This window comes from Cupressus sempervirens, chromosome 5 (assembly GCF_028749045.1).
Source record: "Cupressus sempervirens isolate cs-2001-9-10 chromosome 5, ASM2874904v1, whole genome shotgun sequence".
Classification (NCBI taxonomy): domain Eukaryota; kingdom Viridiplantae; phylum Streptophyta; class Pinopsida; order Cupressales; family Cupressaceae; genus Cupressus; species Cupressus sempervirens.
The window spans coordinates 675,554,306-675,582,293 of NC_143122.1; positions in this window are offsets into that span (position 1 = coordinate 675,554,306).

Consider the following 27,988-nt stretch of genomic DNA (forward strand, 5'->3'; position numbering starts at 1 on the left):
TTGAAGCATTTTAGGAGTTCCAAAGTTTGAACTGCCTCCTACTCCTTTTCTTTTGGACTTTCCTTGTCCTCCTTTGATTTATCTTTGTCAATCACTATTACATTGTGTGGTGCACCTTGTTCTTGTGTAGTAGGTATAAAAGTGTCTATCTACCCTATTTTCTCTTTTGTAGGCTCTTTCTCCTCTACAATCTGAGTCTTATGCTCAATCATTAAGACTTTGACTATGGAGTCAACCTTGGTAGATGTATCAACTACTATTTTCTCTATAGATTGTCCACTTGTAGCTCAAAGGATATTATAAGGTGGTTCTTGTGGATTCATGGTATCCCTTGTCAAGTCACCTACAACTTTCTATAACCCTTCCACACTGACTAGAATTGGATTATTGAACATTTGTTCTTGTAAAGTGGTTTGGTCAAGGATTTTTTTAAGATCCTCTACAATCAATGGATTGATTTTTTGACTAGATTTGTTAGGAACATCCTTCATAGTTATGGTATTTACATGTGTTGAGGTGTTATGTGGAGGGCTCAAGGGTGGTAGTTGTGTGTTTGGCACACTCTATTCTATTTGCTGCTCCTTAGTAGTTTCCACTTCATTTATTCTTTGTTGTGTCTCCTCTACTATGTTGTCTCCTTTCTCTTTCTTAGCTTCCTCTTCTTTATCATTTTCTTCCTCTTCTTCAGTATTCTTTTCCTTAAAGGGATTCTCTTCCCTTGGTTTAATAGTTGTCAAACTATATATCAACTTCCATATCTTAGTTGATTTATTTAAAACATCCGCAATATTATTTTGGAGAATGTTGAAGGTTTTGTATTTGGGAGAGAATTCGCTCCTATGATTCTTACTAGCCTTGGTAATCTTTCCTTTTGTAAGCTCTAGCATTACTCGAGCTAAGGTAGATTCCTTTATTTCTTTCTCCATGTTAAGGCAATAGTGCCATTTATTTTCAATAATAGAATATAAATCTTTAGGTATTGAATTGTCTAGTTTAAGTGGGGTGTTCTTGAACTTGGCCATCATGGTATAGACTAATTCTTCAACCATGTTCTACTCTTCCCTACTTAACTTATTAAATTCAATATTCTTCAAGCCACTTAAGTCAGAATTATCTTTAACATTATCACAAATGTTTTCTAAATCAAATTTTGATGCATGAATTACCACTCTAAATTGGCTTGTGTCTTTTGACTCTATTCTCTCTTCAGTTGAGTTAGGTTGAGCAACATGTTTTCTTCTTAATCTTTTCTTTTCTAGTCCTTGTTGCTCAGTTTCCTTCTTCTTCTCTTTCACCTGTTCCTTGGCCTTTTGATTGGTAGCCCTTGTGTTGGCTCTTGTAGTGGGCTTTGCAGGGCTTGATTTGGCTATTTTCTTCTCTTTAGGCTAAGTAGTAGGTTGATTCTTTGCCTTTCTTGTCTTGGGCTCTACTTTTGTTGGCACTTCCTTGGCTTTTTCCACCTCGAAACCTTCTTTCTCTTCATCTTCTCCCATGCCTTGTATCAAGGCAACTAACCCTTGATCCTATTTAGCTTCTTCTTCTTCATCTTCTTCTTCATCATCCTCTTCACCTTCTATAGTTCCTTCTTTGAATTTGGCCTTGAGTTTCTTGACCAACTTATCCTTTTTCTTCAATATTGATGTTGTCTTCAATTCCATTTCAACCTTTGATCTTACAACATCATAAGTTCCAAAAGGTTTTGCACTTTTGTCAATTTCTTCTGCAAGTAATGCTATGATTTCTACTGAGGGCTTGTCTATGTTTATCTCATATCCAAGTGGCCTTAGCCATCTAATTCTTGGTACTAAAACTTTGATGTAAGTTTAATCAATGTCAACTAAAAAGAAAATTTCATTGATGTGTTTCTCCTCAAGGGAAACTAGAATTCTAAGTCTTTGCTCCATGGACTTCTTGAAGTCCTCAAAATAGCTATTCATGATGGTTTCAAAATTGTCTCCCATCTACTCAATGTATTCATTAATCTGTATAGCTATAAACCTATTTTCCTTCCAACCTATCTTGCTAAAAGAAGAAAATTCATCCTAAACATAAAATAATGTACATATCAAAATTGATCCAAATTTACACTGATCACTCTTTGATCTTCTTATGGCTCCCAAATTTGCCGTTATGTATTGCACATGCAACTCTACTAGATCATACATATGATATTTCTTTACAATTTTATAGCCTAAATCTACTACAATGCAAAGCACATTTTTCAATTTTCTTGATTGATAGAATTTGTATGAGATGATCCTCACTACAAATTCTATGAGTGGATATATGATTGTCTCTATGGTCATAACCCTCTTATTCCATTATGCCCATGTGTTCTTCTCAATGACTTCCTTACAGCCATTTCTCAAGGTCTTTGGTCAATCAAGGGTTGGTAACCTGTAACCCTATGTATAATCCTCTTTGTCAATTTTATAGGACCACCTTCCAACCACAAGCAACCATCATGAATTCTACTCTACACTAACCTAATCCGCTCTATCTTGAAGATCATAGGTAAATCTAGGGCATGAGTAAGTCACTTTTTCTCAACAATGTTGAATTCTTCCTTTAATATGACATTATCACATAATTTTCTATATGCTTGTCAAATCTCCATATCACCTATTCCTCCAATTTTGAAATTGTAACACTTTGTAACATCTTGAACCATAACAACTTTTGGCAAAATAATGGATAATGCACCAACATGGTCATTTTTGTATGCCACTTGTGGGATTGGCCCAAAATCTAGTTGCTTAACCTCCTTACTTACTAACTAAACTTTGAAGGGCTCCTTGTCTTTAGGGTTTCTCAAGTTGGAAGCCATTATCGCTAACTAGGGTTTTTGCAATTTCAAAACAACATAGCTCGACACTTGAGAAATACCTTGAATTGATGAAATTGTCCTAAATCACTACTAGAATCTACTCAAATTTTTTTTCCTCACTTCAAATCATGTATTTGGTTTGTTTTCTCTTTTCTTTATGTTTTTAGTGATGAAAAATGATCAAAAATTGACCTTATACCCTTCAATATATGACATTTAGTGCTTAGTGTATATACAGCTGGATACTCAACTTGTATACAATTTCATACTTTACTCAGCATCATTGCAAATTCCATTTGAGTTACCCTTTCTCAGTGTCAACTAACATAATTTTACTTGGAAACAACTACTCACTTGGCTCCAACTAGTTTTGGCTGACAAATTGACATATACTAGAAGTTTACTCAGTGAATGAAGGTAACTTGTCACACTTGGTAGTATGATGAAACCTTGAAGTTTTAACCTTGCATCTTTACTCATGCTGATTTATTCTTTTCAGTGCTAGCTTATTTTGGAACTGATGTATGATAAAGCATTGAATATCAGATCCACATGCCTCCTTCTACTTAGTTGGATGAAGTGTGACCACTTGACCTATTAGGTGAACTGATCCCTCCATTTGATGTGTTGGTTCCATCTCTTCTCTTCCATGTCTTATTCATCTCTCCTCTAATGTGTTCAACATCTACTTTCCCTTTTCCTTTGTTGAACTTAGAGTTGGGTGCTTTTGACTTTGTTGGGCAATACTTGTTGATGTGACCTATCTTTAGGCAGCTAAAACATGTGGTTTGACTCAACCATCTATTGTATTTATCACTGAAATGTGTTCTTATGTAGTTCTTAGAAATGTGTCCATACTCTTGATAGTATTGACAAATCTACCTAATGTTGTAGTCCCAATTGTAGTTGTGTCCATGACTTTTTGTCTTTGTTGGTTTGTTTGGTGACCACATAGTCTTGGATCTACATTCAAAGGCTCTATATCCATACTTATGATATTTGTAGTAGTGATCTTCAAATCTTGGTGTCTTGATGGTTCTAGTCTTATAGTCATGTGATTGATTACCTTTCTTATTGCACTTATGACAATGACCCATGCTTTTAGGTTTATCATGTTGATTAGCATTCTTGTTCCTACACAAATTAGTAGTATGTCCTTTCTTACCAAAAAAATGACAAGTGGGTTTTGAGTTCTTACCTTTATCAATTATTTCTTTAGTAGTCTTGGATGCTTCTCCTTCTTTGGTGTTGGTATAGCCTAGTCCTAATGTGTCATTGTTGGATCTTGGAGATTTTAGTAGTTACTCAAAGTACTTGATGGATTCATTGGGCTTGTTGAAGCTCTCTACAATTTATTTTTCTCTCCTCAAATCACTTTGTAGTTGTTCATTCTGTAACCTTAGTTTGGTGACCTCAATGTCTTTGACATTCAACTCATGATGAGCATTCATCATCTGATTTAGGGTATCAAATCGCATGTTGAATTCTCTTGTAAGCTCAATTGACTTCTCTTCTATTATGTTGGCTAGGTTTCTCTTGTCATCTTCTATCATGGCTTTATCTTCAATAGCTCTCTTCTTCTATTCACTCACTTCACATAGCATCATGGCTTGTGATTCTTGCTCAATCTTGAGAGTTTTGATCTCTTATGTTTGAACTCTATTCTTCTTCATTAGTTCTGTAATTTTTGCATCAAAATCATTTGAGTGTCCATGTGTAAATACTTTATTGGTATCAATCTCCTTATATTGAGTATCATTCTCATCTATGGAAATGTCTTTTCTTCTCTTTAGGCATTTCCTCAATTGCCCCCTAGCTTCTTCCAGAGAATGTAGAATGAGATGTATTTCAATCTCTTGGTTCTCTATAATCTTCTCAAGTTGGTAGACCTCCATGTCTACATATTTTCTCCAAGTTATAAGGCTTCTCTTGATGAGAACTTAGCTCTAATACCAATTGTTAGAATTTACAAGTGGGAAGTATACTTCTACAGGGGGGGGTGAATTAGAAGTACCAAACTTTGACCAATATGTCTTTTAATCTAAATCAATACATGCATGAAGCATATTTAAATAACATGAAAGTAAAAGCATGCATGAAAATAGTTGACACCATATTTGATCACCCAGAAACCCTCCAAAATGAGAAGGTAAAATTAGAGTGGAGATGACACCCATAATTTACTACTGCAGCAATAATGTAACTTGTCAAGGTTACAAAGTTTGACCATGAGCAATGGTCTACCTTGTGAAAGGCCTACCCTATTAAAGGATTCGCACCCTGTTAAAAGTGTACCTGTCTAAAGGATTTTCAAAAAATTCACTTGGAATGTCACCCTATTAAAGGACTTATACAATGGCTATTAAACCAACCTAAGTCCATAGGATTTCATTCTACTAATACAATTGTTAGAGAATATAGTAGAATGTTTGACCTGATCACTTACAATTTGATATTACTAATTTCAAATTGCTATTCAATCCAATCTAATCCTTATTGATTTGATATGAAACTATTTTTAGTGTTGATACTCTGTTCTACTAACTAATTTTACAATTCCTCTATTCTATTAAGTTGCCTTGAATGTCCTCTTAACACTTCACCCCTTTCTCCTTCTATTCTTTGTTTTCTTACACTCTATTCACCTCTCTGAATTATGGGGCTTTGTCTTCCTTAAAAGGTTTTAGTGACTTAAGGTTAGGTATGAATCTACGACTAAGATTCATCCTTTTTTGCCTCTTTAGCATTCCACTTTTCTAATTGGTTATATGTTGGTTACATAGGGAATCAAATAGATTTGATCTTATCTCTAAGCTTTGAGATCTATCCATTAGCTATCATGCAACATGATTTACATCTTAGTTTTTGAAGGCACAAACTCTTATGTCAATATTGTGTTACTCGGCACTTGTTGATTACTAATGCTTGGCACTAACTAAAATTTTGTCTTGCTTGGTATCTAAATATGCTTGGTATTTGTTGTTCATTCAGTACATAGACTTGCTGAGTACTATCTATTTTCTTGGCACTTGAGTGACTCAAAACTTACTATCTTTTTGACTTACCACCTATTGCAACTCGACACTTGCATAAATTATACTCAACATATTTTGCTAGCCAATAGCTTAAGTGTATTGACACTCAATTGTCAAAACTATTCTGAGATCAACAAGATAACCACTAGGTAAATAATCTCTTCCTTCATTCCTTTCAATAATTTTTTGATATAGATGATATTTGAACAATTTACTACAACTACCACATACTCAACTTTAGTTGTTGACTAGGAAATGCAATCTTGCTTCTTGCTTGTCCATGAAACTAGCCTCTTTCCTAAAAGGGATGCACCACCACTTGTAGCCTTCCTATCATCAATATTTCCTTCCCAATTAGAATCAGTAAATATCTTTAGTTCAAACTTATCATTCTTCTTATAATATAATCCATAGTATTTTGTTCCTTTCAGATATCTCAACATTCTCTTTACTATCATCATGTGATTGTCTTAAGAAATTTCTAAAAATCTAGCAACTATCCCAATAGATAATGCAATATTTGATCTATTATAAACAACATATTGCATTTTACTAATTATTGATGTATATTGTGCCTATTTTACATCTGTAGAATCATCATTCTTAGATAGTTTGTGTCCAGTAATCAGATGTGTTCCTACCAATTTAGAATTTTCCATACTAGAATTTTTTAGTATCTCCTTGAAAAATTTGGACTAAGTAATGAAGATACCTTGCTTCATTTGATATACTTATAAAACAACAAAGAATTTAATCTTACCAAACATTGACATTTCAAATTCCTTCTTCATTTCATCAGTAGATTATTTTCATAATGCTTCCTTTCCTCCACATATGATATCATCAACAAAAATTTTAGATAACAATACCTTATTATTCTTTCTAGTCTTCAAATGTAGATTGATGTTATCATTTGTCCTTGCAAAATTAATCTTCACAAAATAGTTATGCAATCTTTCATACCATGCTCTTGGGGTATGTTTCAATCCATAAAATTCTTTGTCCATCTTGCATATCATATTCTTATTATAAGGGTCCACAAATCCTTCAGGCTGATCTATGTATCCTTCTTCCTCTAGTATCCCATTCAAGAATGTAGATTTGACATCCATTTGATATACGTTGAGATATTTATAACAAGAATATGCAAGTTTTGTACTAATTCCTCCTAATCTTTCTATAGGGGCAAATATTTCCCCATAGTCAATGCATTCCTCTTGTGTATATCCTTTTCATACCAATATCATTATTCCTTGTGACTTCACATTTTTCAATCAACTTCTTCCTAAATACCCACTTCGTTCCAATAATATTTTTGTCTATAGGCTTGGGTACTAGAGACCATGTTTTGTTCCTTTTGATATGTTCAACTTCTTCAATCATAGCCTGTATCCAATCTTCATTCTCCATAACATATTTCACAAATTTGGTCTCAAACTCACAAAGTAAGAATGTATCACTTCTAAGTTTTTTTCTTTTCATAACACAAAACTCTTTATCTCCAATTTTTTTTTTAGATGCATGATGTCTTCTAACATATTTTGCTGACACAAGATATTTTCTTCTTTGTTTTTTAATAGGTTTATTTTGAAAAATAATTTCAAGCTCATTATCTCTTTCTTGTTTAGGTTTTTATTTTGAATCTAAATGCTCGACATTTCCTTCTTGTTGTTTGGCATCCTCTATCTACGATTAAATATCATTTATCTATGTCTCAGCACCTATAGTCTATTACTCAACAACTAGTTGTTGCAACACAACCTTCGTAGTCTTCTAAGGATATGTAGCTTTGGTTTCTTATTTAAGTGGAGTGTCTGGAGCACTATCATTCACATAAATGAATGAGTTGTAATCTTCAGCTTTTGTGTTACATTCAACTTCATTTTTCTCTATGTATTCATCAACTTTTACATTTGCACTTTCCACAACCTTTTTAGTGTTAGATTTCAAACACTTATAGGCTTTACTCTTGTTGGAATATCCTAGGAATATACCTTCATCACTTTTAGCATCAAGTTTTCTATTCCTATTATCTTTAAGTTTGTAAGATTTTCTTCCAAAAAATTTGAAATATTTCACATTAGGTGCATATCCATACCATTATTCAAAAGGTGTAGCATTTGTATCTTTCTTGAATTGTACTTTATTTAGAGTATAAATAGTTGTACTTATAGCTTCTCTCCAATATTTCTATGAAATATTCTTTTCCATCATCTATATTATAGAAAAATCCATAATTGATATATTCCTTCTTTTAGCTATTCCATTCTAAGGAGGGGTCCTAAGTGCAGACATTTTTCTTTTGATTCCTCTATCATTGTAGAATATGTTGAACTCATTGGAAATGAATTCACCACCACTATCAGATCTCAAACAATTTAGACTCTTCCCTGTCTCCTTTTTAACTCTAGCCAAATACCACTTAAACAACTAAAAAGTGTTAGATTTTTCTCATCATTCTAGAGAAGTAATCAAAAAATAGAATGAAATATGTATCTCCATGATAGCTTTGAACTCAAATAGACCCATGTAAATCAATATGAAATAATTTTAAAATGTCATTAGATGAATATGTTTGCTCTTAAAACTAGACATTGTCATTTTTCTCAATTCACATTGTTTACACATAACATTGTCAGGCTTCTTTAGTTTTGACAAACCTCTTACTCTTTTCATTTTACTAATGCTAACTAAATTGTCAAAGTTTACATGACATAACCTATTGTGCCATAACCAAATATCTCCATATTGTGCAAATAAACATGACTCATTAGATAAATCTAGATAGAACAAGTTATCTTTTGTTTGATCAGCACTTATAATCAATTTACCATGAGCATTAGATATTTTGGCCTTTCTAAGATGGAATTTAACTTTTTAGTCTATTTTGTTTAACTTTGAAACACTCAACAGAATATATTTAAGTACTTCAACCTAGTAAACATTGTCACATTTAATCAATCATATTTTGGATAGTTAGATAATCTCTCTCCTTAACTGATGTGCTCAAAGATAGAGGTCTGTTGGTAGGTGAGGACAAGAAGGATAGATGTAGAGCTAGGTTTGATGAAGATATGACCACTGATATCACCTTTAGTAGTTTGGACTAGGAAATAGAGAAAGTCCAAGAGTAGATGGCTGAGGAGCACTAGAAGATTTATGAGGTTTCCTAGATCATGCAAGATCTTGAGAAGAAGAATGAAGAGTAGCCCTCTTTCTATATCTTTTTGTGTTTTTGTTGCTTCACTTTTGGCTTTTGGTTTTGGCTTTTGCTAAGTTCTGTTAAAGACAGTTTGATTTTATGTCCTTTTTGTTGGCCTCTATTGTTGGTTGGGCCTCATGCTTATTATCAGCTATTAGACTTGTTTTATTCTGGTTGGGCTTCTTTTTCTTATTTTTAGCCATGTTTATGTAACTACTTTTGGGTTTCAAGGTCCCTGTAAAACCTATTTATCTTATCAAAAACATTATCACATTTAATTTTATTAGTTAATTAAATTTTCCCTTTTCCTTTCACAAGACATGGAATATCATTACTAAATTTCATAAACTAGCCTTTTATGGTCCAATATCCTCAAATTTAATTCTATCACTACTCATGTGATTAGAGAAGCCACTATCAATTATCTAGCTGTCACTTTTGTTCACATAAAACTAAAGCAGGTTTATAATCTTCATCAAAATCTTCTTTCATAGCAACATAGACTACCTCTTCATCGTTACTTCCAAATTCAATATCTAGTGCAAGGATGGAATTAAATAGCTAGGGCCAAAGGCACACCTAACTATCCAACTAGCTCACTAAGTAAACACAATGGAAGCAAACATATAAATAAAAACACCAAGGAGAGAGAGAAAAATGCTTTTATTAATTCATCAAGTTATCAGCATAGATGCCTTACTATAAGGCCTTCTGGGTTATGGCTAGATACAAAATAAAATTTCAAGATCTACTATCCAACTTCAAATTCACAATTCCAAAAAATCTTCTCTGACTCTCTAAGTTCTCCTCTAAACTAAAGCAAATACCTCTACTTATATTTTCCAAAATAGCTTATAGAAGATTCTAGATCATAGAAAGGTCAACCTCAAAATGGTCTACACTCATCCCAAGATAAGACCCAATCATTAAATTCATGATCCAAATTAAAAACATAAGTCGGATCAAACTAAGAACTAATAATATACAAAATTTATCAAAGAAGGAATTGAGCATCAAAAAATGTTAGGTTGACTCGGCACATGAAGGAACACTCAATCAACACTGCTAACTCAGTTAACACTAAACTCGATTACATAACATGTTACTAATCAGTTAACACTGCAACTCATTTAACATGACATATTACTACTCACTTAACAATGTAACTCAATTAACATGACATGTTACTACTCAATTAACACTGCAACTTAGTTAACACAACACATTACTGCTTGGTTAATGCTATTGGAACTTAGCTAACACTATAAAAACTTGGCTAATACTATTGGAACTTGGTTAAAACTACCAAAATGAGAAAAAGAGTAGGATAACAAGGAAATCTAGGATACTCCTACATCAATATCAATTTATTCTTTAGTAATATAAGATTATTTCTTATCTTTGTCCTTGTATTCTTTATTCTTCTTGAAGTCTCAGTCATCTCTTCTACCTTTGTACTTGATATCCTTTCTTTCATCCTTGTCCTCCCTATTAGGACACCTTGCAACAATATGGAAATTTTTTTGGATGTAAAATAAATTATGGGAAGTTTACCTTTTTATTTTCCTTCCTCTTTCAAATCTCCTAGCTATCATTTCTCAAGTTCATCATTTTCATCTTGAGAAATGTCATTGTCATTTTTCACATTTTTTCTCTTTCCTTTCTTTCTATGAACCATTTATGATTTAAAAGTAGATCCAATAGTAATAAGAGTGTAGTTACCAAAATTTTACATCTCAAAAGTAGTAAGCCTACCAATACCACCTTCTAGAGTTAGGTTATTACCTGATGTACATCTTAGTTCTTGTATTGTAGAAACCCTAATAGCATAAATAAGAAGAAGAGTTCTCAATACCTTGTTGATTATTGTTTCATCTTCAATCTTTCCATTGGATTCTTTAATAGAATTGAAAACTGATTTGATTCATGTGTAGTATTGCACTATGTTCTCACCTTCTGTCATTCTCGTTTCATCAAACTTACCTCTTAGACTTTTTGATTTGGCTCTCAAGACAATTTCATATCCTCCATAGATGGTCTTTAGTTTATCTCACATTTCCATTTAATCCTTGCATTCTTTTAGGTTATCAAACTTGGCATAGTTTAGGGCTAAAGAAATATCCAACATTTGATGACTATGTTCTTTATTTTCTTTTAGTTGCTAAGCAGTGAGGGGGATTGGTGTTATGTCCACATATGCACTATCTAGAAAATCTAGTGCAACATCACCAATACTAGCTATATGTAACATCATCAACTTCTACCATGCAGAAAAGTTTTTTTTTGTTATAATTTGGTACCTCTCTCTTGTATTCCATGATCTTTAGCATTAAGTACCTTCAAACTTCTCTCTACAAGCACCAATTCTCTGATAACAACTATTGTAATATGCATAATAACTAAGACAGGGGTGAATTGCTTATCCAAAATCTAAATGTACTAATTAAACAAAAAAATACTCAAATAATTTTAGATCTTATCATTCCATTGCTCAATCTCTATTGTAAACTATTTCCAACATTAATTGGCTCTCCATTTTTCTTAAAAATAATAGACTTGCATAATGTAAACTTAAATCAATGAAGCATCATAATAACATCCACACAAGTTTGACACTAGAATTTCATGTAGATACTTGATTTGGGAAAAATCACCAATAAAATGTCACCATTTTTTACTCTTCTCAAGTGAGCCCTATTAAGAGCCAACCTTATTAAAGGTTATAATAAACACTATTAAATGTGACCTTGTTAAAGGATTCAATCACCTTGTTATGAGTTCCCTTGTTAGAGGACTTTAGAACATTCCATTAGAGTGTCACCCAATTAAAGGATTTGCATAGACTGTTAAGTCCTTATGACTACTAGGTCAACCTTTATTAAAGGATTTCAAATATTGTTCACAATGGTTAGAAAGTAACAGTAGGTTTGATCTATTTAGTACAACTCACTTTGCATGTTTAGATCCTTGTACTAATTCACTGTCTTGCCTCCATTATCATCTATGTTAATCTTAGATTGGTTTTGACATATAAGTGACAATATATTTAAGTCATTTACTTACTTCATGCTGAACAAGTAATACATGTCAAGCATAAGTTGTCAGATAGTATATGTTGAGCGAAGGATATTTAGTATGTATCAAGTAACTAGTAAGTGCCAAGCATATAGTATATATCAAATTATTTATATGTTGAGTGATCAATGGATGCTGATTCATTCAAAGGCCAATTTATAGCATTAAATTTGTATTTGATGTCAAGCATTAGGAACTTCAAGTGTTGAGTTACACAGTTTTGACATAGTTATTTGTAATGGCACAAACTTGTATGTAAACCATTTTTGGGCTGACTTAAGGAATTTTTTACAATATTAGATGATAAGGATGAATCTTAATTGTTAATCCATATGCATTAAATACATCCAATCATAAAAATGGAAGGATTAAGTAGTAATATGGGTGAATCACTATCATTGATTGATACCTAACCCTAGGTCACCTAGGTCTTCTTAAGGAGGACAAACCCTAAATTTTTTATGAATATTGTAAGGAGAAAGGAGAGAAGTTTGCATGTGCAAAAAAAGAATTCATGGTGACTAAGGAGTTTAAATTTGATTTAAATTGTAGAAGCAGTTAGAGGAGAAAAGAGGAAAGGAATCAAAAGATAGAAGAGATGCATCTGATCAGGAAGGATCAAGTACACATCAATAAAGAGGTGATCCAACATCAATCAATAGAGTGCTAATTGAAGGAACATTGTTGAGACATTCTAATAGGTTAATTAGTTAAATCTCTTAATAGAGTAGTCTTAACAGGCTATTGTAAATCCTTTAACGGGATGCTTACTTCAGTGTAAGTTAAAGTCCTTTTACTAGGAACACTTCTAGCAAGTTTTTAAAATCCTTTAATAGGGTAAGATCTAACAATCTTGTAAGCCTTTAACAAGGTAGACCCTTCATAAGGTAGATCATGTTTCATGATCAAAACATTGCAACCTTCGTTGGATACACATTATTATTGCAGTATTGGAGATTCATGGGTGTCATCTCTGCCCCAGTTTTATATTCTCCTTGGAGGGTTTTTTTGCAACCAAACATCTTGTGTCATACATGTTTTGAATGTTTTACTTTCATGCTATGGATGTATATGCTTAATTTGGTATTTTAGTTTATATTCATAGATTATGAGATGGATATGTAGTGAATATTTTTGAGGTTGAAAGTTTTAAGAGATGATTCACCACCCCCCCTCCTAATGTTTACTTCCCTATTGTATTTCCAAAAATCTCAATCTCATATTTCCTTTGCAACCCTTCAAGTAATCACCCTTCACTTATTCTCAAATGAATTAAGTCTTCTACTTAGATTCACTAGTCAACAACATTATTTTTAGTTCCAACTCTTTATAACTCCTTCACACAGGCATGGCTACTCTGCACACTACACTCTTCCATGCACACATACACTAAATGTTTGCCTTTGTACCTCTTTAAATAGGTAGTTCCAATATTTTTTTGCTTAATAAATATCATAGATCTTATATGGGTTCATGATTTGATCCATCACATACAATGTATCTAATCACCATTCTGTTTATCTCTCCTTTTCTAGAAACTTCTCCTTGAATTCATCTCTTAGATAATTTACTTAATCCTCTCCTAGAATTAAATGATCCAACTCATTGATCTTTATCTTCAACATATTTTCCATATCCCAAGAAATCAACTTTCTTAGCTAGAAATTATGATTCATTGAAAATAGTTAAAATTTTGTTGCTTAGCCAACACTTAGTCATTACTAAATTACTTAGTCACTATAAAACTTATCACTTGGCATCAACACTTCCACTTGATTGATACTACTACTCAGTCAACACTGAATGTTCTCAGCACTAACTATTGCTCGACTAACACTAGCATCACTAGACATGTTCATTAAAAATCCTTAGTCTTTTACTCTATTACTCATTCAAGATTATATAAGTGCTTTTTCTTTGCTCCCACTTCCTTGATTTGAACATTACTATCTTCTCCTCTATCAACATGATTTAAAAAATCACTTTATCTTGTTAAATTCTAACTATTCAAATGTCCATTTGTAGTTTCCTCTTCATAACTCAATCTTTCCTCTAGATACTTTAGTTATGAACAACTTCTCAAATCCTCTTCATCAATCAAATAGATATGACATTTAGATTATATAGTAAACTATCTTGCCAGTGGATTTGACATCAACACAACAATTGTTCCAATTGTAGTTTTCAACAAGCTCCATCATCATTACATGTTTTAGGTCTACTTTCTATTGATGGCATAAAAGTTAGTTATAAGAAAGTTGTTAAATTAATGAATTATGTAGGACCTTGTTACAATTACAATAATTGGATGTGGATAGTTAAAAATAAAACAAAAAGTATGTGTGGATATGCACTATTAGTAAATTATGTATAATGGAAAGAAAATGATCAAAGTAAAAGACTTGTTATATACATTGATGGAAGGTCAAAATCAACATGGAACATTGTAGGTTTTATAAATAGTACACATTTTGGGTCAGCTAATAAGTAACCCAATTGTGTTTTTTAGGCATATGACGGAAATCATGTTTTTGTATGTCTAATAAAATCAATAAGTGTAGGGGAAGAGCTACTAATAGATTACAATTTGAATTGCATACATACAAAGAAAGATACTATAATGGGACTAGTAAGTACTACATATATAACATTTAAAATAATTACCTCCAATTAATAACTCAAATATATAACTTACCATTTTATTAATAAATTTTTTTCTAAGTCATCTATTTCTTTCATTACACTGATGTTTTTATATTTAATATTAATCATTGGGTGACATGGATCCATCTGATAATGAAGGCAGGGATGTTCCTCCCACCCCTTCTTCAGTGAAGGTAAAACCTTTTGTGTTAAAATTAGTTAAATTGTAATTTTACAAAATGTTATATTATTATGTTATTTTCAATAGGGTTTTGGACTTTTAAAAAAAAAATGCTGATGTTTCTATCACAAATTGATGCTTAGGGAAGGGGAAAAGCAACATGAACAAAAGAGAAATTAATTATTGATATGCAAATGATGAGATTATGAGATGATGACATCACATATATTGCTGACCCCTTAAGCATGTGTAGGAAGAGCCTAAAATTAATCAATTCACTAATTATTTCCATTGTGATGGATCCAAATCCTAGTAAGGAGATAGAGGCAATGAAAAATGAATTGTTACAGAAAGCATATTGTCTAGAAGTAAGAAAAAATGAAACTTCAGCTATAAGAACACTTCAATAAAGGTTTACATTTTATACTAATTTATGGATCATGAACTAAAATATGCATGCATTGTTGTACATGATGAGGATACTAGCATAGTTCCTTTAGGTATGTGATTTCCATTTTTAACCATCACAAGGTACATCATCAAAATCACCATATACCATGCTTCTCTATTGTAGTCCATTAATAGTAAAAATTGCACCATTATTTTCTTCATGATTATTATTGATAATTTTGTAAGAAAGGTAATGTATATTGTTTGAGTAATTTTTTTTGCCCCCTCCAAGTGTGTCATGTTTTTGCAATTTATATTTTAAAAAGATAAGACATTGTATATATGAATTTATTTAGTTCATTATGAAGTTCATATGCCTCCTTCAACAAGGTCAACCACCACTATGAGATTTCCAACATCAAGATCGACAACAAGGAGCATGTGAACATCCATGTCTACTCTAACTAGAGCTGGTAAACTCTTGTTTTTCTATATTATTATGCTTTATCTATGATTTGATTTGTACTTTCTTGGATTCATTTGATCATAGGTATTGTTTTACTTTGTGTAGTGACATATACACCTTCTCATGATAGAACAAAGACTAGTACTAGTGATAATTTACTATCGTTTCCTAGGTCATTCTCTGTTACTAGAATTGATCATTGAAGGCATCATTATTGTTCATCAAGAAAGATACGATTCTCTTAAAAGTGACTAATCTTTTAGGTTCTTTAAGAGAATTATTATTTAGAGTGTACTAGGTAATCCCACAATAGTGGGTGCCACTTTTGTGGTACAACAAAAATTGGAAATTATTTCAAATTTCTATTGTTTGATCATTAGTGCAAACATTTAAAGGGAATTAATGTGAACATTCCTTGCATATATGTTCACATGAACATATTCAAATATAAATGGATATTTTTACATAAATAGAAGTTCTTAAAAGGTTCATGCAAAGATAGGAAAGTTGCAATTTTCTACTTTGTATTCATTGTTTTCCATTTTCTATTTCATTTTTATGGTGGAGTAAAAATGCATTGAACATTGGAGCAGACATGTCAGGGTGTTGAGCAAGTTGCATCTTTTTCCTGCATTTTTTGGTTGTTGCCCTATTTTGAGTATGTTTATATGTGATTATTTGAATGCTTTTTTATGTTTTTTTATGTCTTTTAAGTTTTCAAATAATATTTAGTGTTAATTTAATATATTTATTACTTATTAATGTTAGTTAATTATATTAATTTATTGTTGATAATTTTTGACTTAGTTAATTATATATTAGTGCTATTAGATAAATATTAGAAAATACATTAGAAAATATTATAAAAAACATTGCAAAATATTAGAAAAATATTATAAAATATTAAAGAAAAATTAGTCTAGAATATTATAAAATATTAGATATATTAGAAAAACATTAGAAAATATTTAAACAAACATTAGTCTAGAATATTAGAAACTATTAGAAAAACATTAGAAAATATTAAAAAAAAATTAGTCTAGAAAATTTGAAAAATATTAATCTAACATTAGAAAAAATTTAGAAACATATTAGTATAATGTTAGAAAACAAAAAATAATAATAATAATTCTAACCCTAACCCTAACCTTATATATAACCTTAGTTCTGTAGCCCTAATTCTAATCTTAACCTTAACCCTAAGCCAAATCCTAACTCTAAATCTAGCTCTAACTCAAACTCAAACCCTAATTCTAACCCTAATCCTAACTCTATCTCTAATCCTAACCCTAAATCTAGCTCTAACACTAATTTGAACCCTAACTCTAACCCTAACTCTAACTGTAATCCTAACTATAATGCTAACCCAAACTTTAACTATAGCCCTATTATTAACACTAGAGCTATAATTAGATAACTCTAATAGTAACTCTAATTTTAACCCTAACTTTAGTACTAATTCTTATTCTAACTCATACTCAAACCCTAACTCTAACCCTTTAATTCTAACCCTAACCTTGGAATCCTAGTCATAACTTTATCTCTAACTATAATTGAAACCCTAGAATCCTAACTCTATCTCTAGTCTTAATATTAACTCTCTAACCCTAACCCTAATCCTAGTTCCCTAACTCTAACCCTAGTTCCCTAACCCTAACCCTAACCCTAACCCTAACCTTATATTTAATTCCACCCCTAATCCTAACCTTAATCCTATATATAACCCTATCAATATTCCTAATTGTAACACTATCCCTAACCCTAACCCTCAACCTAACCCTAATCCTAATCCTATCTCTAATTCCACCCATAACCCTAACCCTAGAACCCTAACTCTAATTCCACCCCTAATCGTAACCCTAATCCTATATATAATCCTAGTTCTGTAACCCTAATTCTAATCTTAATTGTAACTCTAACTCTAGCTCAAGCCTTAACTAGCTCTAACTCTAACTTGAACCCTAATTATAAGTCTAACTACAACCCTAACCCTAGTGCTAACCTAAACTTTAACTATACCCCTATTGTTAACCCTAAAACTCTAATTCTAACCCTAACTCTAATTTTGACCCTAACTCCAACCCTAACGCTAACCCAAACTTTAACTATACCCCTATTGTTAATCCTAGAACTCTAATTCTAATTCTTAATCCTAACCCTAAGCCAAACCCTAACTCTAACTCTAGCTCTAATTGAAAATCTAACTCTAACTCTAACCCTAATCCAACCTTAACCCTACTCCTAACTCTAACCCTAACCCTAACCCTAACCCTAACCCTAACCTTAACCCTAATTCTAATTGCACCCCTAACCCTAACCATAACTCTAGTTTTATCCCTAACTCTAATTGTAACCCTAACCCTAACATGCTAACCCAAACTTTAACTATAGCCCTATTGTTAACATTAGAAATCTAATTCTAACTCTAACCCTAACTCTAATTTGAACCCTAACTCTAGCTTTAATTCTAATTCTAACTCAAACTCAAACACTCACTCTAACCCTTTAATTATATCTCTAATTCTTATTCTAACTCAAACTCAAATGCTAACTCATACCCTTTAATTCTAACCCTAACCCTAGAACCCTAGTCATAACTCTATCTCTAACTATAACTGTAACCTTAGAATCCTAACTCTATCTCTAACCCTAATCCCAACCCTTACCCTAATTCCCTACCTGAACCCTAACCCTAACCCTAGTTATATAACACTAATTCTAATCTTAATTATAACTCTAATTGTAAGAATTTGGTATAGCTTTGATACCATGTAATAATTTTCCTTAGGGTAAAATCACCCAAGATCAAGGAACTCAAGCACAAGCACAAGAATAGACCAAAAAGGTATGATTAGAATAATAATATGAAATTGTATTCATGTATTGTTGTGTACATACACACTAGGAGTGCTTGTATATAAAGACCTTTAAGATGCATCTAGAATGTCTCTAGAATGAGCTAGGAGATAAGCACTACAACTAAGAACACATCCACCAGAAGTGGATTATCCTCTATTATGCATAAATATATGTGCATCAAATAGAGAATAAGCATGACAAGGTTTATATCATGTAGAGATGTTGTAGACACCATGTGCATAAATTAGAGTTGCTTACTCTTGTGTTGTCAACATGACAACACATATGAGTACACAAACTCCTAGGTGTCTAACTAATAAATAATAAAATAATGCATCAACCTAAGTAAGATTAAGTAAAGTGTAAATAGTGAATACATATTTACACCAACACTAACTCTAACTCTAGCTTGAACCCTAACTAGCTCTAACTCAAACCCTAATTATAACTCTAATTGTAACCCTAACCCTAATGCTAACCTAAAATTTAACTATACCCCTATTGTTAACCCTAGAACTCTAATTCTAACTCAAACCCTAATCCTAACTCTATCTCTAACCCTAATCCTAAGCCTAAGCCTAACCCTAATCTTATCTCTAATTCCCCTAACCCCATACATATCCCTAGTTTTGTAACCCTAATTCTAATCTCAATTATAATTCTAACTCTAACTCTGGCTCAAACCCTAACAAGATCTAACTCTAACTCAAACCCTAATTATAACTCTAACTATAACCCTAATGCTAATGTTAACCTAAACTTTAACTATGCCCCTATTGTTAACCCTAGAACACTAATTCTAACTCTATTTCTAACCCTAACCTTAACCCTAATCCTAATACTATCTCCAATTCCACTCGTAACCATAACTATATATAACCCTAGTTTTATAACCTCAATTTTAATCTTAACCCTAATGAGCTCTCTTTCTCATGTATGACATTGATGTGTTGATTAGATGATGTATGAGATATATTTTTGAAATATAAATTTGTGTACTAGACTATTGTAAACTTAACTATTTCTCTAGCTCAATCATAGTAGCTTTTTACACATGTATGTATATGTATATTTACAATATATATTAGCTCAATCACTATAGATATGACTTCACAAGATCATCTTGGTCATCAGCCTGAGGGTGATGAGACTCCTATTGTGACTCCTACTAGTGTCACTCAAAGTGCAGCTTGTGGTGTAGCTCATGGTGTAGTTTGTGGTGTATCTTGTGGTGTGACTTGTGGTGCAGCTTGTGGTGGGACTCATATTGCATATCATGGTGTAGGTCCTATTGTAGCTCCTAGTACATATCTTGGTGTGGGTCCTGGTGTAGGTCCTAGTGTGCCTCCTAATGTGGCACCTCCACACATTGATATTGATGCACTATTTTCAATTATAGAGTAGGAGGTTACTATATTAGAGGAGTCTATACTCTCCTTGCATGATTGTTTGTATAGAGGCATCTATGTGACCATTTGTATGAGCTTATAGGATCTGACTACTAGATTTAGAGCACATCATTCTTTTACCCCTAATGTATTAGCTACCATATCTATAAAGCTTAGAGCTGAGATTTTGGGAGATGCATCTTTTGAGGATGTCAAGAGGGTGGCCCCAAAAGATGTCATCAAATGATATTTCTTTCCATCATATGAGGGTACCTAGGGTAGGGTGATGAGCTATCAAGTGAAATATTTCATAGATCTTTTTGTCTCTAGTATGATCTATTATCGTTTCTCAATCGCACATGGTCATTATCCTAATAATGATAAAGTTCTTCTTTATTTTGATAAGGAGTTGTACATTGAGTTCCACATGGGGCTCAATGTTAACTACTTAGATATTCTAGATTATTGCAAATAGGAACATGTTTGGATTGCAGATGATGACTAGTATCATAGTGTAGAGAATTTTCCACCTCTAGATGTTAGATAGTACATTGGGCAGAGACTTCCTCTAGTGACTCAAACACTAGTTCCTATTATCAATAAAGTTATGATTTCTTCCCAAGGGGGAGTTATTAACTGTATTGGACACATCATATCTATGGCTGTCAGTATCACATGTGATTGTCTTGGTCAATATATTCACACTCGATGAAGTCATCTAGGTCAAGCATCCTTAGAGGCATCGAGTAACACTTTAGACACCTCCCTTGATGAGGCATATAGAGTTTCTAGACTACCATTACCAGGTGATGTTTGTGCTCTTTCTAGATAGAAAATACATATGGATCTAGTGCTATATTTTTTGGAGGACCTATTATAGGGTATCTATTATATTTATGATATATAGGAGATACTAGATCACTTAGTGATGGACACCATTAGACTACATTAAGGCTCCATAATTTTGTAAGCACGGACCATGCTAGGATAGTCACCACACAAAATTCTATAGTAGAACATGACACTCTATAGATAGAGTGGGCATAAGATTTGGAGATGTTAGGATAATAGTTGAGGGCCTTGATGATTTTGGTGAGAAATTATGAAGGATATCTCAGATTTATGCTAGTAAGAGAATGGGATCATAATCATTCATGGACATGTTATTCCAAGGCACTAATTCTATGCCACAACCTAGCCAATTACACACACCACTTCACTTGTCATCACTAGTAGCTAGGGTTCTAGACTTTGGGGTTTCCTTGGGTGCTTTAGGAGATTGTGGTGCTAAAGGTGCTTTGGTAGGTGTTGGAGCTTTAGGAGATGTTGCTAGTAAATTAGGATAGTATGTTGACACTATTACTAAAGGTACATTGATAGATGATACAATGAAATTTCATTATCATCCTCCATCTCCCAAGACCTAGGTACATGTAGAATATTTAAAAATTTAAATATACAAAATCTAGAAATAGTTTAGATAGATATTTAAAAATTATAATATATAATATAAATTAAATAAATTTTTCAAGCACATAATGTTGACACATTATTACATCTAGTGTTGTGTCAAGGGATGTACACCAGAGAGAGGATTCTATTAAGAAACCTAGTAGTGCTTAGGTACAAGATTTAAATAGTTTTTAAAGTTATTTATGTTTTGAACTATATGCACTTGTATTTGTGTGCACATGTATATACATTTTTAGATAGATATAATGTATATATATTTACAGGGCTCAGTTGTTGTGCCTTGGCCATAGGATGTATAGAAGACTCGATTACAGGGTCATTATATTTGTATGCATCATGAGGGGTCCCTTAGTAGTACTAGATATATGTATATTTTGATGCATTTATATATTTGAGATGTTGTATACATGTTTAACTATTATAGAGGCTTACATACATGTATTTTAGTACCTGCTAATGAGACCAAAATATAGTCTATTTTGACATTTCATTTACTACTTTGATAGTTGATGAGTCTAAAATCTAGGAATTCTATTCCTAGTCAATGTTTTTAAATAACTAAAAAGTCTCTATTCCGAGGAAAAAAGTCTATAATCACTCTTAATAGTAGAAGTTTTGAAGGGTCGAATACAATCCTATTATTCATTAGTATGTATGTTTTCCCATTGTTATGAATAAAAGGAAAATTTCAAGTCTTCATCTCTGAGTTATATTGCTTCAATTCTCTTTGGGAGTCCACACAGGAAGTGAACTAATCTATTAACATAGGATTTATATTCAGTTATTAGAACCAAGGTAGACTTTGTTGTTCTTGCAGCCACTAATAATAGAATTAGTGGATTGTTCCTATAGTATAGACAGTTGAAGTAATTCTTAGTTTCCTTTTCATTGTTTTTTAAAATAGATTTTATTTCCACCTTTAGCTTAGATTTCTTGTAGCTTAAGCATTTGAATTTCCTTAGAATAGTTCTTAAGTCAAGATAAGTTTGAAGCATATACTTTGCCAACACCATCTCAAGTTTATGTCCCTGGTTGATAAATTAAATGATTCCAAATGAGTTGGGTAAGAACCACTTGAGATCTCCATTATTGGGTTAAGTAGTCCATTTCTATAGGATTTTAATCCCTCTTTTTGGCCAAGCATTTTCGGCATTGTTTTCAGGATGGTGTTAATTTGAACTAGTCTTTTAGCTGATAGAGTCTAGTAATAAATAAGCATGTTATGCATAGAAGAAGAGACCACTTAGGGAGATTCCTTCCTCGTGATATTTAGGAAGAACCATTCAATTATTTTTAGCCTAAACCAGGAGAACCCTAAGAAGAGAATGACTTAGATAAACCCTTTGAAAATCCATTTGCTAACATTGATGCTGAATCAAAAGAATCGCTCCACTTAAATGAACTTTTTGATGAGCCTAAATATCAATATAATGAACTAGACATTATTATCTATCAAGCACCACATCTTCCTCCAAGAATGGCTATGCATACCTTTCCCTTTCCTTTTCACCCTTAGTAAGGGAACCAAAATTTGAATAACATACCTACTACTACACTTTCAAAATTTTATGGCTTAGTTACAGAAGACCTTGAAACCTTTCTCTTTGAGTTTGACATCCTCTGTAGGAGTTATGACTACACAACTGATGCCCATAAGCTAAAATAACTTCCCTCTACTCTAAATGATGCTTCCCTATGATGGTTCATGCGGTTGGGTGCAAATGCTATAGAAAATTGGACTGAAATGAGTAATTTGTTTCTTCAAAAGTATAAAGAATATTATAGAGGACAATATATGAAGGGTGATGATATTTTTAAAATGTCAAAAAAGGAAGGTGAAACCCTATAAGACTATGTTTCCAAATTCTTTTTTAATGTGCAACATAATACACAACATAACTTAAATGAAGAATCTAAAAAGAATCTTTTCTAAGAGGTGTGCAAGAAGAAAGTATGGAGGCCCTGGACCTAATGGCTAGAGGTGATGTTCCACAAAAAACTTGGAATGACATCAAGAAGATATGTCCTAAATATTCAAGAGACACTATGAAGAAAGGTAGAGGATTAAGGAGCACACCACATAAGACCAATGGTGGGTCAGGATTATCAAAGATGGAGTTATCCAATCTATTGTTTGATTTCAAGCAAGATATCATTAATGATGTTGCTAATTAATTGAATACCATGCAAGCTTGAAGGAAAAAGGATGAAGCTAATGCCATGCTAACTAAATTTTCCCTTGTTGCAAAGAAAGGAAAAAAAATTGTACATGCAAGACCATTACAGTAGTAAATGCACAACTGACACCCACTAAATTTAAAGCAATCAATGAGGATATAGGAGAAGTGATTTATGTTGATCAAAGGTGACCATGGGCTTAGAGACAAGGTATGCCTCAAGATCATCTGAATAATTTTGGTTACAATAATAATCAGTCGTAGGGTAATATTCCCTCAAATTCTATTCCACAAGGACAAAATTGTAGTGGTAATTGGTCTAACTAGCAACCACAATATAATCAAGTCTACCATCAACCACCTCAATATACCTAGCAAAATACTTAATAGCCTCAACAAAACAACTAGTATCCGTAGTGGGGTCCTAATTAACAACCTCTATATCAAAGGAATCAGTAATAGCCACCTTAATGGGGGCCAAGACAACTACCTTAGTAGCAAGCTCTAATGCCTCTGCCTCCTACAGCTAATACTAGCCCATAAAAGAAACCACAGCTTCCTGCTCAGTGAGCACTAAATCCCAATAATAAGTAGCAAGCTTATTCTTTGTAGGTCATAAATTTTCATCTTAGGTTTAGAACCAAGTTGCCTCTACCTAAAGCACCTATCATAATTGAGGTTGTTTCTAGGAATTCAACCACTTGATGTTCCAATTTCCCCATCTATGAAAGCACCTACTCTTCCACAAAGGTTAGTCCCTATAGCCCCATCTAAATGGCGCCCTATAGCAACTGACCTCCTAGACCAGCTTAAGCAAATGACTATACAGATTCCTTTATTGGATGCACTTAAAGAGATACCTCTTTACAATAAAAATTTGAAGGAAGCATGTGTCAAGCAGTTTGTTAGAAAGAAAAAGGACACTTTGTCCATGTGTTGGGAAACTTTCTAATTTAATGTTGAACAGAGCCCTAATGCCTAAATATTTTAATCTAGGAAGTCTTTTTGTTACCATACATATAAATGGCATCCAAATTTACAATGTTTTGATTGATCTAGGGGAAACAATTAATGTCGTGACCAAAGAAGTCTTGTTATGACTTAGTATTATAGGATTAAGAGATACTCCTACAATACTCTAGCTAGTAGACAATTCAACTGCCAAACCTAATGGTATGATAGAATATATCATTGTAACCTTGGATTCCCTAGATTTTCCTTTAGACTTTGTTGTGTTTTCACTAAGAGGTACCCTTGGAGGATATCCATTAATTTTGGGAAGACCTTGGTTGCTTACTATAGATGCATGCATTGCATGTCGATTAGGAAAAATGGCAATATCAGATGGTACCAACACTAAGAAGATAACTCTGTACTCCCCTACACAATGTCAACTAGATCCTGACTAAGTTTCCTTGCTAGATGTTAGAGATGATCTTCCAGAAGTTAATTTTTTTCAACAAATCATGATGCTACAAAGAAATCAATTGTTTTTGTCCTAGGAAAAATATGATATACCGACAACAATCTTTACTAATCAGTATGATTCTAAGGAGTCTACTTCTAGAACTCCTGCCAGCTCCTTGCAAACTGTATTAACTAAATGTGATGCACATCAATCTCCTACAACACCTAATTACCTTCATACATTATTACCATATAAAGTAAAATCCCCAACAATAGCAAAGGTCTTAATGATGAGTAAGGTAAAGAAAGTAGAAATTGCTACAGGAAAAGAGTTGAATATTAATAATGAACTCACTGCATCTTAGATGGAAAGCATTGCTAAACTATTGCAAAATAGTCAACAAGCCTTTGCATGGGACTATACTAACATGAAGGGTTTAGATCCTAGTCTTTGTAAACATAGGATATTTATCAATCTAGAGTGTAAGCTAGTAAGACAACCTCATAGGAGGGTAAACCCAACATTAAAAGACATAGTTAAACAAGAGTTGCAAAATCATTTTAATGTTGGCTTTATCTATCATATTTTTGATAGCCAATGGTTGTCACCTCTAGTTATTGTTCCAAAGAAGGGGAAAATGGAGACTATGTGTGGACTACAAAGAGCTTAATAAAGCCACTGAAAAGGATCATTTTCCTCTTCCATTCATTGACTAGGTACTAGATAACTTAGTAGGAAAAAGATATTTTTCATTTCTAGATGGTTTCAGTGGCTACAACCAAATCCATAATTCTCTTGAAGATCAAGATAAGACAATTTTCACATTTCCATGGGGAACATTTTCTTATTCTATCTTACCATTTGGATTGTGCAATGCCCCTGCAAATTTTTAGGGAGTGGTACTTAGCATATTTTCTGACATAGCTATAGATTGTGTTGAAATTTATATGGATGATTTCACTACTTATGGTGACACATTTGAGAAAGGTCATACCAACTTGGAAAAGGTATTAAAAAGATATCAAGAATACAATCTTTCTCTTAATAGTGAAAAGTGTTAGTTCATGATGGAAGGAGTTGCATTTGGACACTACCTTTCTTCTTTTGGAATCTAAGTGGATCCTGCAAAGATTGTTTTAATCACTAATCTACCAACACCAACCAAGAAGATCAATGTGAGAAGCTTTCTTGGATATGTGGATACTACAAAAGGTTTATCAAGGACTTCAGTAAGCTTGCTACTCCTCTATATAACTTACCTCAGAAGCAAGCTAAGTTTGAGTAGGCACAAAATTGTGAAGTGGAATTCCAATAATTGAAGGATGTTTTGAAAATAGCACCTATTCTGAGAGGACCTGACTTGAAACTACCTCTCCACATTCATACTGATGCATCTGACACTCCTTTGGGGGTAGTTCTCAAACAAAATGAAAGTATTGTTGAACATGTCATTTACTATATTAGTAAGAATTTGCAGAGTGCTGAGCTAAATTATACTGTCACTAAAAAAGAATTTTTTGTTGTTGTGTATGCACTTAATAAATTCTAGCATTATATTACAAGTTATGAGGTTTTTATCTACACTAATTATTCTAACACAAAGTACTTGATGAATAAACTTGCTATCTCTAGAAGACTAGCACGTTGGCTACTCCTCATGCAAGAGTTTAATGTGAAGATAATAGATAAACTAGACTAAGTCAATGTAGTCACAGATTTTCTATCATGACTTCAACTACTTGATAATCCTCTAGCTATAGATGATAGCTTTCCTAATGAGAATTTATTTTTAATATAAAATTACCTTGCTAAAAGAAGAACACCACCACACTTTTCACCCAAGCAGCATCGTCTCCTGGTGGAAAAAAGTTTTAATTTTTCATGGATAACTAGATTAATCTTCTACACTAGACCAGATCAAGTAACCTACCAGTGTGTAAGGGAAGATGAAATCTATGACATATTATAAGCATGTCATGATGAACCATGTGGGGGTCATTTTGAAGCAAAGAGAACAACCTTGAATATTTTAACCAGTGGATACTATTGGCCTACTTTTCAAAAAGATGTAGCAAAGTATATGAGAAGATGTGATCAATGCCAACACATGGGAAGACCCACTAAAATTGATGAAATGCCCCTACAACCATAGGTGGTAGTCACTCCTTTTAAAAAGTGGGGTATTGATTTTATTGGTCCAATAGAGCCCTCTTCTCATGGTAAATCATACATCTTGGTATGTATTGCTTATGCAACTAAATGGCACAAGCTATGGCACATGTGAGAGATCACAAAGTTGTAAATTTTCTATATGATTGCATATTCACCAGATTTAGAGTACCTATGGAAATTGTCACAGACTAGGGAGTTGAACTCACATCAAACCTAATTGTAGAACTCATGAAGAAGTAGATGATTCATCATGGTAAATCTTCCCCATACCATCTCAAGCTAACGGTCAAGAAGAAATCACAAATAGAGAAATTGAATGCATCCTCACTAAAATACTTGCTATTCATAAAAGGAACTAGGTTGCCAAGCTTCCTAAATAAATTTGGGCTTATAGGACTACATGGAAGAGCACCACTAGATTTACCCCATTTGAATTACTTTATGGTAAATCTACATCCCTAACTATTGAATTTGAACACAAGACTCTAAAAACTACTTTAGAGTTAGATGTTGATCTTTTTGAGTCTCAAGAAGATAGGTTAATACAACTGAATGCCTTTGATGAATACCAAAAATCTTTCCTACACAATATAGAGGTAATCTAACAACAATAGAAGAAATGTAATGATAAATTCATCTGTGACAAGAAGTTTGCTATTGGAGACTGGGCCCTCTTATATGATTCCCATTAT